Source organism: Dipodomys ordii, unplaced genomic scaffold, assembly GCF_000151885.1.
Source record: "Dipodomys ordii isolate 6190 unplaced genomic scaffold, Dord_2.0 Scaffold98, whole genome shotgun sequence".
Classification (NCBI taxonomy): domain Eukaryota; kingdom Metazoa; phylum Chordata; class Mammalia; order Rodentia; family Heteromyidae; genus Dipodomys; species Dipodomys ordii.
In genome coordinates this window covers 10,236,105-10,248,790 of record NW_012267314.1, presented here as the reverse complement: position 1 = coordinate 10,248,790, position 12,686 = coordinate 10,236,105, and positions in this window count along the sequence as shown.

The following is a 12,686-nucleotide window of genomic DNA, read 5'->3' as shown; positions in this document are numbered from 1 at the left end:
GAAGATCTTCTCCCAATCTGTGGGCTTTCTATTAATCTTGCTAACTATGTCCTTTGCCATGCAGAAGCTCTGCAAATTTCATGCAATCCCATTTGTTCAAACTTTCTTAGATTTGTTGTGTTTCTGGGTCTCCATTAAGAAAATTTCAGCCTGTGCCAAGGAGTCCTAGGGTTTCTCCTAGTCCATCCTGTAATGTTTTCAGAGTGTCTGCTTTGATTCAGAGGTCTTTGATCCATTTGGAGTTGATTCTGGTGCAGGGTGATATATAAGGATCTAGCTTAAGTTTTCTGCACGTAGTTAACCAATTTTGCCAGCACCATTTACTGAAGAGGCTGTCATTTTTTAGCTCCCTTTTCGAAGATTAGATGGCTATAGGTCTGTGGGTTCATTTCTGGGTTTTCAATTCTACTCCATTGGTCCTGAAGTCTGTTCTTGTGCCAGTACCAAGCTCTTTTGATTACTATGGCTTTGTAATAGAGTTTGAAATTTGGTATTGATATTCCTCCAGCACTGTACTTTCTGTTAAGGATCATTTTTGCTATTCCGGGTCTTTTATTGTTCCATATGAATTTTAGGATTGCCTCTTCTATTTTCTTGAAGAATGATGTTGGCATATTGATAGGTATTGCATTGAATTTGTAGATAGCCTTGGAAAGTATTGCCATTTTCACTATGTTGATCCTTCCATCCAGGAGCATGGGAGGTTTTGCCACTCTCTAAGTTCTGTTTTGATTTACTTTTTCAGGTTTTTAAAGATTTTATCATAGAGGTCTTCCACTATTTTGGTTAATTCCTAGGTGTTTTATTTATTGTGGGGCTATTAGAAATGGAGTTGCTTTCCTAGTTTCAGCCACGCTTTTATCATTGTTGGCATACAGAAAATCCATTGATTTTTGAGGGTTAATTTTATACCCTGTTACTTTGCCAAAGTTTTGAATCAGCTTGAGGAATTTGCAAGTGGAGTCCATGGGATTCTTTAAACACAAGATCATGTCATCTGCAAAGAAGGAGAGTTTTACTTCTTCTTTCCCTATTTGAATCCTCTTTATGTTTGCATCTTGTCTTATTGCTGTAGCTAGGCATTCTAATACTAGATTGAAGAGAAGTGGAGAGAGTGTACATCCTTGTCTCATTCCTGAGCTAAGAGGAAATGGCTTTAGTTTTTCACCATTAAGTATAATGCTGGCTGTAGGTTTTTCATATACAGCCTTTATTGTATTGAGGAATGTTCCATGGATTTCTAATTTTTCCAAAACCTTCTTCATAAAGGGGTGTTGGATCTTGTCAAATGCTTTTTCTGCATCTATTGAGATAACCATGTGGTTCTTATCCCTGCCCTTGTTGATGTGATGAATTATATTAATTGATTTATGTATATTGAACCAGCTTTGCATCCCTGAAATGAATCATGATTGATTGTGGTGTATGATTTTTTTGGATGAATTGAAGTTGATTGGCCAAAATTTTGTTGAGAAGTTTTGCATCAATGTTCATCAAAGAAATGGGTCTATAGTTCCCTTTTTTTGATGAATCCCTGCCTAGTTTTGGGATGAGGGTTATGATAACTTCATAGAATCAGTTTGGTAGTGAACTTTCTCTTTCAATTTCATTGAAGAGTTGGAGGAGTATTGGTTTGAGCCCTGCTTTGAAGGCCTTGAATTTCCCTGTAAAACCATCTAGTCCTGGGATTTTCTTAGATGGGAGGTTTCTTATTGCTGTTTGTATTTCAATGCTTGATATGGGCCTGTTAAGATGGTTTAACTCATCTTCATTTAGTTTCAGCATGTGGATATTTGCTAGGAAAAGGTCCATTTCTGCCAAGTTCTCAAACTTATTAGCATAAAGTTTTGAGAAGTATTCCCTTATAATGTTCTGAATCTTGGTTGTTTCTGTGGTGATGTTTCCATTCTCATCTCTGAGTTTATTTATTTGGGTGTGTTCTCTTCTTTTTCTGATAAGATTTGCTAAGGGTCTGTCAATTTTGTTAAGAACCAACTCTTTGTTTTGTTGATTCTTTCTATGTTATTTTTTGGATTCTAATTCATTTAAGTATGATTCAATTTTAATTATTTCTTTGCGTCTACTGGATTGGGGTTTATTTTGCTACTCTTTTTCAAGGAGGCTCAGATGTCTCATTAAATTATTGGTTTCAGATCTCTCCAATTTGTTGATGTAGGAACTCAGAGCAATAAATTTGCCTCTGAGTACTGCTTTGCTGTGTCCCAGAGGAGCTGGTAATTTGTGTGTTCATTTTTGTTGAATATCATGAACATTTGAATTTCATTTATAATCTCTTCCATGACCCACTCGTGATTTGGCAGTGTGTTGTTCAGCCTTCAAGTCATACAGGACTTTCTTTGGTGGCTTTTGGTGTTGAGTTCTAATTTTATTCCCTTGTGGTCAAAGAGAATGCAAGGTATAACTTCAATGTTTCTGAATTTGGACAAGTTGGCTTTGTGACCTAAAATGTGGTCTATTTTGGAAAATGTTCCATGTGCTGCTGAGAAAAACATGTATTCTGATGCTCTTAGGTGAAGTATTCGGCAGATGTCTGGTGGTTTCTCTGTTGAGTTTTTGCCGAGTTGATCTACTTAGTGGGGATAGTGGTGTGTTAAAGTCCCCAACAATTAATGTCTTTGGATCTATGTGAGATTTGAGGGAAAGTAGTGTTTCTTGAATAAATTTGGGTGCTCTGTTGTTTGGGAAATAGATATTTAGAATTGTAATATCCTCCTGAAGCAGAGATCCCTTAATTAGTATGTATCCACCTTCTTTATCTCTTCTCACTAATTTTAATTTGAAGTCTTTTTTTATCTGATATTAGGATTGCAACTCCTGCCTGTTAATGGGATCAGTTTGTTGGTAGATTTGTTCCGGTCTTTCACTTTCAAAATGTGTTTGTTTTTATGGGCAAGATGTGACTCCTGAAGGAAGCAGATAGATTGATCTTGCTTTTCAATCCAACTAGACAGTCTATGTCGCTTAATTGGAGAGTTAAGTCCGTTAATGTTGAGAGCTAGGACTGAGGGGTATTTGGGGGTTCCTGCAATTTTATCCACCTTCTTGGAGGCTGTGGCAACTGGGTTCTTCCTATGGTTCTTGATTCTCAGTTTGAGTGTGGTTTCCTGGCCTCTATTGTGCTCTTGTTGGTTTTCTATTTGTAGGACACCTTTAAGAATCTTTTGTAGGGCTGGTTTGGTGGAGATATATTGTTTCAGATTTTCTTTGCTATGGAAGGTTTTTATTTGACCTTCAGTTATGAAGGAGAGTTTAGCTGGGTACAGTATTCTTGGTTGATAGTTGTTTGTCTTTAGGGCATGGCATACATCATTCCAGGCTCTTCTTGCTTTAATTGTCTCTCCTGAGAAATCTGAGGTGATTCTCATTGGTTTCCCTTTATAGGTGATTGATCTTTTCTCCTTGACAGCTTTAAGGATCTTTTCCTTGGTCTGAACTGATCCTGTGCGGATTATAATGTGATGTTGGGATGTCCTGTTCTGATCTGGTCTATTTGGGGTTCTAAAAGCTTCTTGTATCTGAATAGGCCTTTTTTTTCATATTTGGGAAGTTCTCTGCTAGGATCTTGTTAAATAAATTTCCTAGACCATTAACTTCTGTCTCAATGTGTTCCTCTACACCCATTATCCTCTGATTAGGCCTTCTTATGTGTCTCCCAAGTGTTAAATAGATATATCATATTTCTTGAATTTGTCTTGGATAGTTATATGTTCTTTCTCTATAATATCTAGGCTGTCTCCAATCCCCAAAATTTAATCTCCTGCATGGTATAACCTACAGTCAAGACTTTCTCCTTTGTTTTATATTTCTTTTCCTTCTAATTGGTGGACTTTGATGACTTCAAATTCTTTGTTGGAGCTTTGTTTTAGATCTTGTATGAACCTCTTTACTTCCTTAATTTGGTGTTCAGTGTTTATTCTCAAGATCACTTAGTTGATTGGTTATGGTTTCCTTGGACTCCCATTCCTTCTATTGGGCTTCATTCAGCATTCCCTTTGTGGTCTCCCTGACTTCTTTCAGCTGTCTGTTTATGGATTCCATGAATGCCTCTATTGATTTTTGTCTATTCTCATCCTGCTCTCGCAATTCCTGTGTTACTCTTTGATTGGCTTCCTCACATTCACGCAATTTCTGTAGTTCTCTTTGACTGCTCTCAGCCTGCTTATGCCATTCCTGACTTTCTCTTTGTCTGTTTTCAGCCTGCTCATGCAATTCCTTTATTTTTCTTTGAGTGTTCTCAACTTGCTCATGCCATTCCTATATCAATCTTTGAGTAGTTTCTTCTCGCTCATGAGATTCCTGTATTGATCTTTGGTTTGCCTCCTCTCTCTCCCTATCATGCTCACTGAGTCTTTTGCAGGTTTTCAATCTTTTCATTCACCATGTTTACCAGTAGTGTTTGTAGAGCTTTTTGGGAACTCTCCTCTGAATTATTCATTATCTGTTCTGTCACCTGATTATCATGAGTGAGAGTTGAGATACCCAGACTTTCCATTTTTCTTGTGTTTTTCCAGCTTGTTCTGCCCATTTGGTATGAAAGTAACACCAGTTTTGTGCTAGAACACTATTTTAAGGTAAGCATCAACCAAAGTCCTGTAGTTACACAGTCAAAAGTCTGCAGATACAATCTAGTTCAACAGATACAATCTATTCAACATCAAACAACTATGTATTAATGGCCTAAGAACAGCAAGGAAGAATTTGGCAAATGAGAAATTATTAAGTTTAGGGAGAAATGTGGGTAGAAATAGGTAAAAGAAGAATGAAACTAACAAGTTCTAATCTCAAAAAGGGAAATGGATTTGACAGAATGATAGGAGAGAGAAAAAAAGAGACAAGAAAAATGGCAAAAACAAAACTTTTAATTTAAAAAGAGAAAGCTAAAAAGTATCTAATTTTAAAGATGTAATTGAGAGAAGAGCGGGGATAGGATGAGAGGAGGGGAGGGATAGAAAGGAGACATGAAAAACTAAAAAACAAACATTCTTAAAAAATTATGTAGGTATAAAGAGATAATACTGCTATAAGGAATTTAAGCCTAAGAGGTTTTGAATTGAGTAATGAATTTCTGGATTAAGTGTGTACACAATGGGGGATAAGTCTAATAATCTACAACAGATATATCTGAGGATGAGCAGAACAGCAATTAAGTCATGCAAAAAAGAACGAAAGTGAAGAAAAAGTGAAAAGAATAAGAAAGAAAAAAAAGACCAAAAGGTCAGGAGAGACAAAAAAAATGCACACACACATATATACCTAAAATAAAAAGGATAAGAGGAAAAAATATAAGAAAAGATTAATAGAAAACAATTTTTTAAATTGTGAAGATGCTATACAGAGGAGTCTCAATTACATGGGCAAGATAATGAGTATATTTCTTATCAAGCATTGTAGCCTCCTTCTTTGTTTCCCCTTTCCATCCCTTCCCATCTTACCCCCGCCTCCCCACCCAATGCCCCCCCCCCCCCGCACGAAAGTTGTAAAGTTCGTTTTCGACATAAGGTTAAAAAATTTAAATTTTTTAAAAGGTACAAAAAATAGTTCTTTGATTTTTTTTAGGGGGTGCATGTTCCCATGATCCTGTATCTCTCTTGTATCCATAACCAGTCTCTTGGTGGAGTTTCTGGTCTGCTTGTGGTGTTTGGTTTTCCAGTGGCTTGATTGGTTTCTTGAGTCAGTTTGTTTGGGCAGGCAGAAAAATGCTCTGCTTTACCCAGGATTTTGTGATCCTCCTCCCAGGCTAGTTCAGTGGGGGGAGGGGGGGAGAGAATCTGTTTTGAGTATCACAAAAGAGGGGGATGGCTGTTTCATCTAGTTTGGAAATGCTGTGATGAGGCTAGGTTCTGGGTAGAGTTGAGGCCTTTCAGCAAACAGTAGCTTTTCCCTGAGGGGCTAGCTTGTGAGACACTCACAGAGCCCAACCTGGAGCCATTCTCAGGGTTTATGTTTACTGAATTTCAATTGAATGTCTAGGCTGTGATAGGGAGGGGCAGTCTCTAGCTCTGTTTACCCAGTGAAGAAAGCCACTCCTCTGGGGGCGAAGCTTGCTCTGCCTGGGCTGGGTGGCTTTCCTCTGGGTGAATCTGAGCCTGCCAGGTCAGGGAAGGTTCCTGTGACCTGCTAAATGACTCTTTTGTTTTCTTCCAAGGCCTGAGTTGTAGCTAGCTGCTCAGCTGGGCATTTGTCAGTATCAAAGATGGAGATCTTCGTTAGTGGGGGGGAGGGGTGGCTTCCCTCCTCTGCTCCCTGAGAAGGAGTGAGGGTGTTAGGGTTCTATTCACTCTGGAGTATTGGTTCCTGGGTCGTCTCTGGTCTGCGATCTGCAGGATGAAGATATCTGTTCCTTGTCAGTTCTTGCTGGTGTTGAGTAGAATCTGCTCACCCACTGCATCTGGTGCCTTTGTCCTGAACTCTCTGTGTTGTAGGTATGGCAGCTATGGCCACTGCCGCAGCTGTGGCTACTGGCAAGTGCTCAGATCTGTTTCCTTGCCTGGATTTTCACTCTCTGGCCAAACTCTCTGTACTATAATGGACTACTTGTTGTGATTCTCTGGCCTAGGACTGTTCACTGAAACACTAAAACTGCTTTCTATGCTAGAGCTTGTTTAGCCTCCAGCTTCTCTTCTACCATCTTCCTAGAACCCTCCCCAAAAACTCATATCCAGGAATCTCACCAAATGTAGGACTGCAGAAAAGTTTACCAAAGTGTAAAATCAGAAGCTTTCTTATAAGGATTAGGAGGAAGAAAATATATACCCTCTCACAATTCCTCCTCAATATTATACTGGAAATCCTAGGCAAGGCAATAAGACTAGAAAGAAAAATGCAGTAAACCAATTGAGAAGGAAAAAATAAAGTTACTTTTTCACAGATGACACAGTTGCAACATTCACAGATACAACTTAAAAGTGATTACACCAAGGTTGTAAGACACAGTTAGTGCACAGAAGTCAACTATATTGAATCTAGGAATAAGTGGAAATTTTAATTTAAAAAATACTAAAATATTTCTTCTGAGCCTCAAAATGAAATGCTTAGATGTAATGAAAATATGTATATATATATATATATATATATATATACATGTGTGTGTGTGTGTGTGTGTGTGTGTGTGTGTGTATAAATATATCAAATGAAAACAGTTTCCCCCATTCATGGATGGGAAGGCTAAAAAATTCTGTTATCCATACCACGATCTATACATTAAATGAAATTCCAATGAAAATACCAGTAAGGTAACTTGTAGATAACAACAAAGTGACCATATGATTACATGGAGATGCAGAAAATATTAAGACAATAATGATGGACAAAATTGGGGGGCTGAGCCTACCTGATTTCAAGAATTAGCTATAAAACTATAGTAAAATAGTGACATACTGAGGAAAGAATTGGTCATGAAATAGATTAGACATCTTGAAATTTTATCCACAGACAACTGATCATTGACAAAAAAACAGAGACAATATAAAGAAGCAGAGGAAGCAGAGACGGATGAACACTGGTGGTTCACCCCTGTAATCCTAGATACTCAGAGGCTCAGTGTTGAGGATCATGGTTTGAAGCCATCATGGATAGAAAAATCCAATGAGACTCTTATCTCCAGTTAACCAACAAAAAGCCACAAGTGGAATTTTAGCTCCAGTGGTTGAGTACCAATCTTGAAAAAAAAAATGCTAGGAAAAACCCCCAGTACCATACTAAACAAACTAATAAACATAAGTTTTGAACAAATAGTGGAAAACAATTATATATCCAGATGAAAAATCATTGTTGTTAGGTATCTATATAATCCTCTGAGTGCAGATCTTTATACCTTTAACAAAAACTAACTTAAAGTGAATCATAGACTTGACTGTAAAATACACTGGATCATAGCTTAAGTGGTAGAACACTTTCCTAACAAGCCACGCATGTCATTTTGTGTGTCAGTCCCGACGCACTTGTCAATCCTGACATGTGTGTCATTTCCGACACATGTTACTTCAGACATGTATGCCATGTCAATTCTGACATGCGTGCCAATCCCGACACATGCCAATTATGACAAGAGTGTCCGTCCAGACACACGTGTCAATTCTGACATGTGTGTCAGCCCCGACACGTGTCACTGCTGACATGTGTGTCAGTCACAACACACGTGTCGATTCTGCCATGTGTGGCAGGGCACATGTCAGAATTGACAGGTGTGCCGGTCTTGACACGTGTCAATTCTGACATGTGTGTTGAGCCTGACACATGTGTCAATTCTGACATGTGTGTTGAGCCCAACACGTGTCGCTTCTGATATATGTGCCATGTCAATTCTGACAGGTGTGTCAGTCCCAACACACGTGTCATTTGTGACATGTGTGCCACACGTCGCATGTGTGTCTGTTCTGGCACATGTGCTGGTTCTGACATATGTGACACATGTCAAATCGGACATGTGTGTCGAGGCACATGTCATTTCTGACATGTGTCAGTCCCCACACCCGTGACATTTTTACATGTGTGCCATGTCAATTCTGACATGTGTGTCTGGCCCAACACATGTTCTGACACGTGTGTCGGGGTGCGTGTCAATTCTGACGTATGTGTCGGGACATATGTCAATTCAGACACAATTGTCATGTCTGACATGAATGTCATTTTTTACAATATTGGGACATGTGTGTGCATTTTCACATGTGCCTATTGTGAAATGTGTCCATTTTGACATATGTCACCTTTGTGACATGCATGTTTTGTGTGGCATGCATACATGCCAATTGTGATATACATGTCAATTGTGGAATGTCAGTCAGCTGTGATAAAGGACTCATTTGTTACATGTGTCAATTTAGACACATGTCCAAAATTTGACATGTGTTCCAACTGTGGCATGCATGTCAATACTGGCATGTATGTTGACTGTTATGTGTGTCAATTTTGACATGTATGTCATTTGTGATATGCATGTGGAGTTTAACATGTTGTCTGACATATATGTCAATTTTGCCAAATGTGTTTATTGTGATGTGTGTATTGTTTGTGAGAAGACACGATACATGTCCCAAATACACTCTTGTTGAAATCAACATGCATGTCACGATGGTTATATTTGACATACATGTCATAGATGACATACATGTCCCGGATGATGCCCATGCCACATGTGATGCCCGTGCCATGACTGACATGCACATCACATATGGTGCACATGCCATAATGACATGTGCAACACAATCAACATGCATGTAAAAATGACATGTATGCCACATGTGACAGGAATATCATAATTCACAAATGGCAAAATTGACATGCATGTTACAGTTGACATGTCAAAATCAATACACATTCACAAGTGATACACATGCCCAAACCAACATACATGTCACAATCAGCACACATGCCACAAACATCTCACCTCTCAAAATTAACATTCATGTCACAAATGACATGCAAGTCACCCACAGCATGGATGGTCTAAGTGACATGCTTTTCACAAATGACACCCAGGCAACAATTGACATGCATCTCAAAACTGACATGTATGTAGTGATTGACACACATGTCAGATCACATAGGAGAAAATATAGATGAACTTGAATATATCAGTGAAATCTTATTTAGTAATACTGAAGTCTGAACTCAAGGTTCTAGGTGTGCTAAGCAAGTGCTCCACTATTTGAGCCATGTCCTAGTCCTTTCTTATTTTACTTATTTTTCTGAAAGGATCTTTCCCTCCTATTTGCAATTGAAGACATAAACCATTTCTTATAGCTTGTTTGTTGACATGAGATTTTGCTAAAATTTGTCTGGGCAAGCCTTGAACTATGATCTTTTGAGACTCTGTATCTTAAACAGAAAGATTGGGCCCCTGGCCCAATAAAATTCTTAATAAAACACAAAAGTATTACTCTCTGAAAAACAATTGTAAGTTGCATTCTGTGATTTAATCAAAATATAAAACTTACACTCTGCAAAAGCTACTTCAAGAAAGCACAAAAGAGGCCACAGATTGGGATCATGATGCAAAAATATATAAAGTGTTTTGTTGAATGGCAACTTCTCCATGCAGCTAATTAAAGCTAATAAAAATATAAAAAATAAATACAATATCTTAACATAAAACCAAAAGTTACAATATCTCTTCAATTCAAGTTATCCAAAAACATACAAAGAAATGTTAAAGCTTACAAGAAGAAAACAAAGGATCTGGATGGAAATAAACAGATTAAAGACCTAACTGCCCAAAGAAGATAGGCAGATAAAAACAATCATATAAAAAGGTGTTCCACATTTTATATCACTAGGGAATCCCAAATTAAAACAATGAGCTACCACTATATACCTATTATACAATAGCTAAATCCAATACATGAACACCACATAATGCAAATGAGAACTTGGAACAACAAGAACTTTCTCCTTCATTGATGGTAGGAAATGCAAGAGATAGAAGGTAGATCGGCAATTTCTTCGAAAAATAAATTCATTTTCTCCAGCAATTATGATCTTTGGCTTTTATCCAATCAAGCTGAAAATGTATGTTCTATGAATTCGACTTGGAATGTTTGTTTCTAACTCATTTTGAGATGCAATCATCGTAACTGCTCCAGCTTGTCCCTATCCAGGTTTTCTAAGTGGAGAAAACTATTCAAGTGGTATGTGGAGCTTTATAACCCAGACTAGTTCCAAAGTGGTGCTTGACTCTTTGATATTAGCTTATGATAAACCAAGTACATTTCTACTAGGATGACGTCGCTACTTTCCAGACCCATACATATTTCTTTCTTTCTGACTCAATTTGTGGTAATTATACTGGTCTTGCAGCTGCCTAGGACCATATTTCCATCAGCAAGCCCCCCAATATATTTATTCTGCTCAATCCTATGTCTGTCTTCCCTGATTTTGATATCTTCCTTATCATAGCTCCTCTAATCCATTACATTTAAACAAAGATCAGCTTGTCCAGAGCACATATCCACACAGAAAGCCAACATAGAGAATTATAGCATCCTTATTCCTAGTATAGAGGAAGTTAAATTGTCTTTTGAGAGGATAAATTTGTCAGTAAGCTGTGGTCTAGTTGGTCTTATTCAACACAAAAAATATACACATCTATAAGTAAGTAAACCAGGCCAATATGAAAAGGATATATTCTGTACATATTATTCTAAGCACAGAATATTCATAAAGGTGCAAGTTGAAGTTGTTGTGAGACTAATGGTTTCAGAGAAAGGAAGACAGCCAAATTGGCAGAGCATGCATAACTTTTTGCTTAGCAAATATAATCTGTATAATCCTACAATGATGAATAAATACCATTTTAAATTTGTCCAAGTGCATAGAACATACAAGACCAAGAGCTAATCCTAATGTTAATTACAGGCTTTGGGTGTTTATGATGTATTATCATAGGCTCATTAATTGTAACAAGTAACTCTGACTAAGGATCTCAAAAATGGATGTGCTACTAATGACTAGATCATGGCATGAGGCATGGGAAAAATCACAGCATCAAATTATTGTCTTAGTCCATTTAGGCTGCTGGAGCAAAATACCAAAGAGTTGGTCACTTACAAACTATGGAAATTTGTTTTTCAAAGTCCTAAAGATTCAAAAGTTAAAGAAAAGCACTGGAAAGTTCAGCAAGTAGAGAAAGACAAGCCTTTACTCTGCACTTTTTTTTCACATGTGCATGGCCATGAAGCTCCCTTTGGGTTCCTTTACACATTATATACCTTTATACATTAATTCCTTTACCCTCCTCACCCACTCACTTCCTCCCACTTACTACATTTTCACCCTGGAAATTTGGCTTCAACATGTAAATTCAGAAGATCACACACCTTCAGACTGTAGCATTTAAGTCTTTTAATAAAGAACATAATGTGGAGGTAAGGAAAGCAGACCGACGCTCTAAATGGGCTGTAGTACAACAGAGAAAACACCTGTAATCCAGATGGTCTATGAGAAACACTTCCATACACATCAGAGTGTATTTAGATGTTACTACTACAATAGACCTTGGTCTTGGAAAACATAATTTTTGAGTGTAAATGCTTCCTAATTGAAGTTACCTAATAATGGATACTACATTCACGGCATAACAATATAAAATTATGCTACTACATCCAAGTGACACTCAAGGGAAAAAGGAGTAGGCAAAAAAAATGAATTTTTTCCTTAATGAAAAGATACATTCAGAGAAAAATACTTCTTATAAAAATATGACACTAACTGGTTGCATAATTGTAGTAAAAAGAAAATGACTATAATCTTCTTGATCTGATAAATGTGGTTTTTCTTTGTTTGCGATTTGGGGGGGGTCAGTCATGGGTTTGAACTCAGGGCCTGGGTGCTGTCACTGAGCCTTTTTGTTCAAGGCAGTGCTCCACTTCTGGTTTTTCTGATGGTTTATTGGAGACAAGAGTCTCATGGACTTTCCTACCTGAGCTGGTTTCCAACCACGATTCTCAGACCTCAACCTAGGATTACAGGCATGAGCCAGCAGTACCCAGCTCTGATTAGTGTGTTTTCCAAATTAGAAAAAGAAAAGAAAAAAGGTCAAGATAGTGTGGCTTGGAAAAACAATAGAAAGGAGCTTGAACTCTAAATCAAACACAGCCTTCTAAAGAACTATTATGGGAAGAAAAAGTTGATTGGGATGAGGAAAATTGTAAGATGGTGGTATCAAGAGC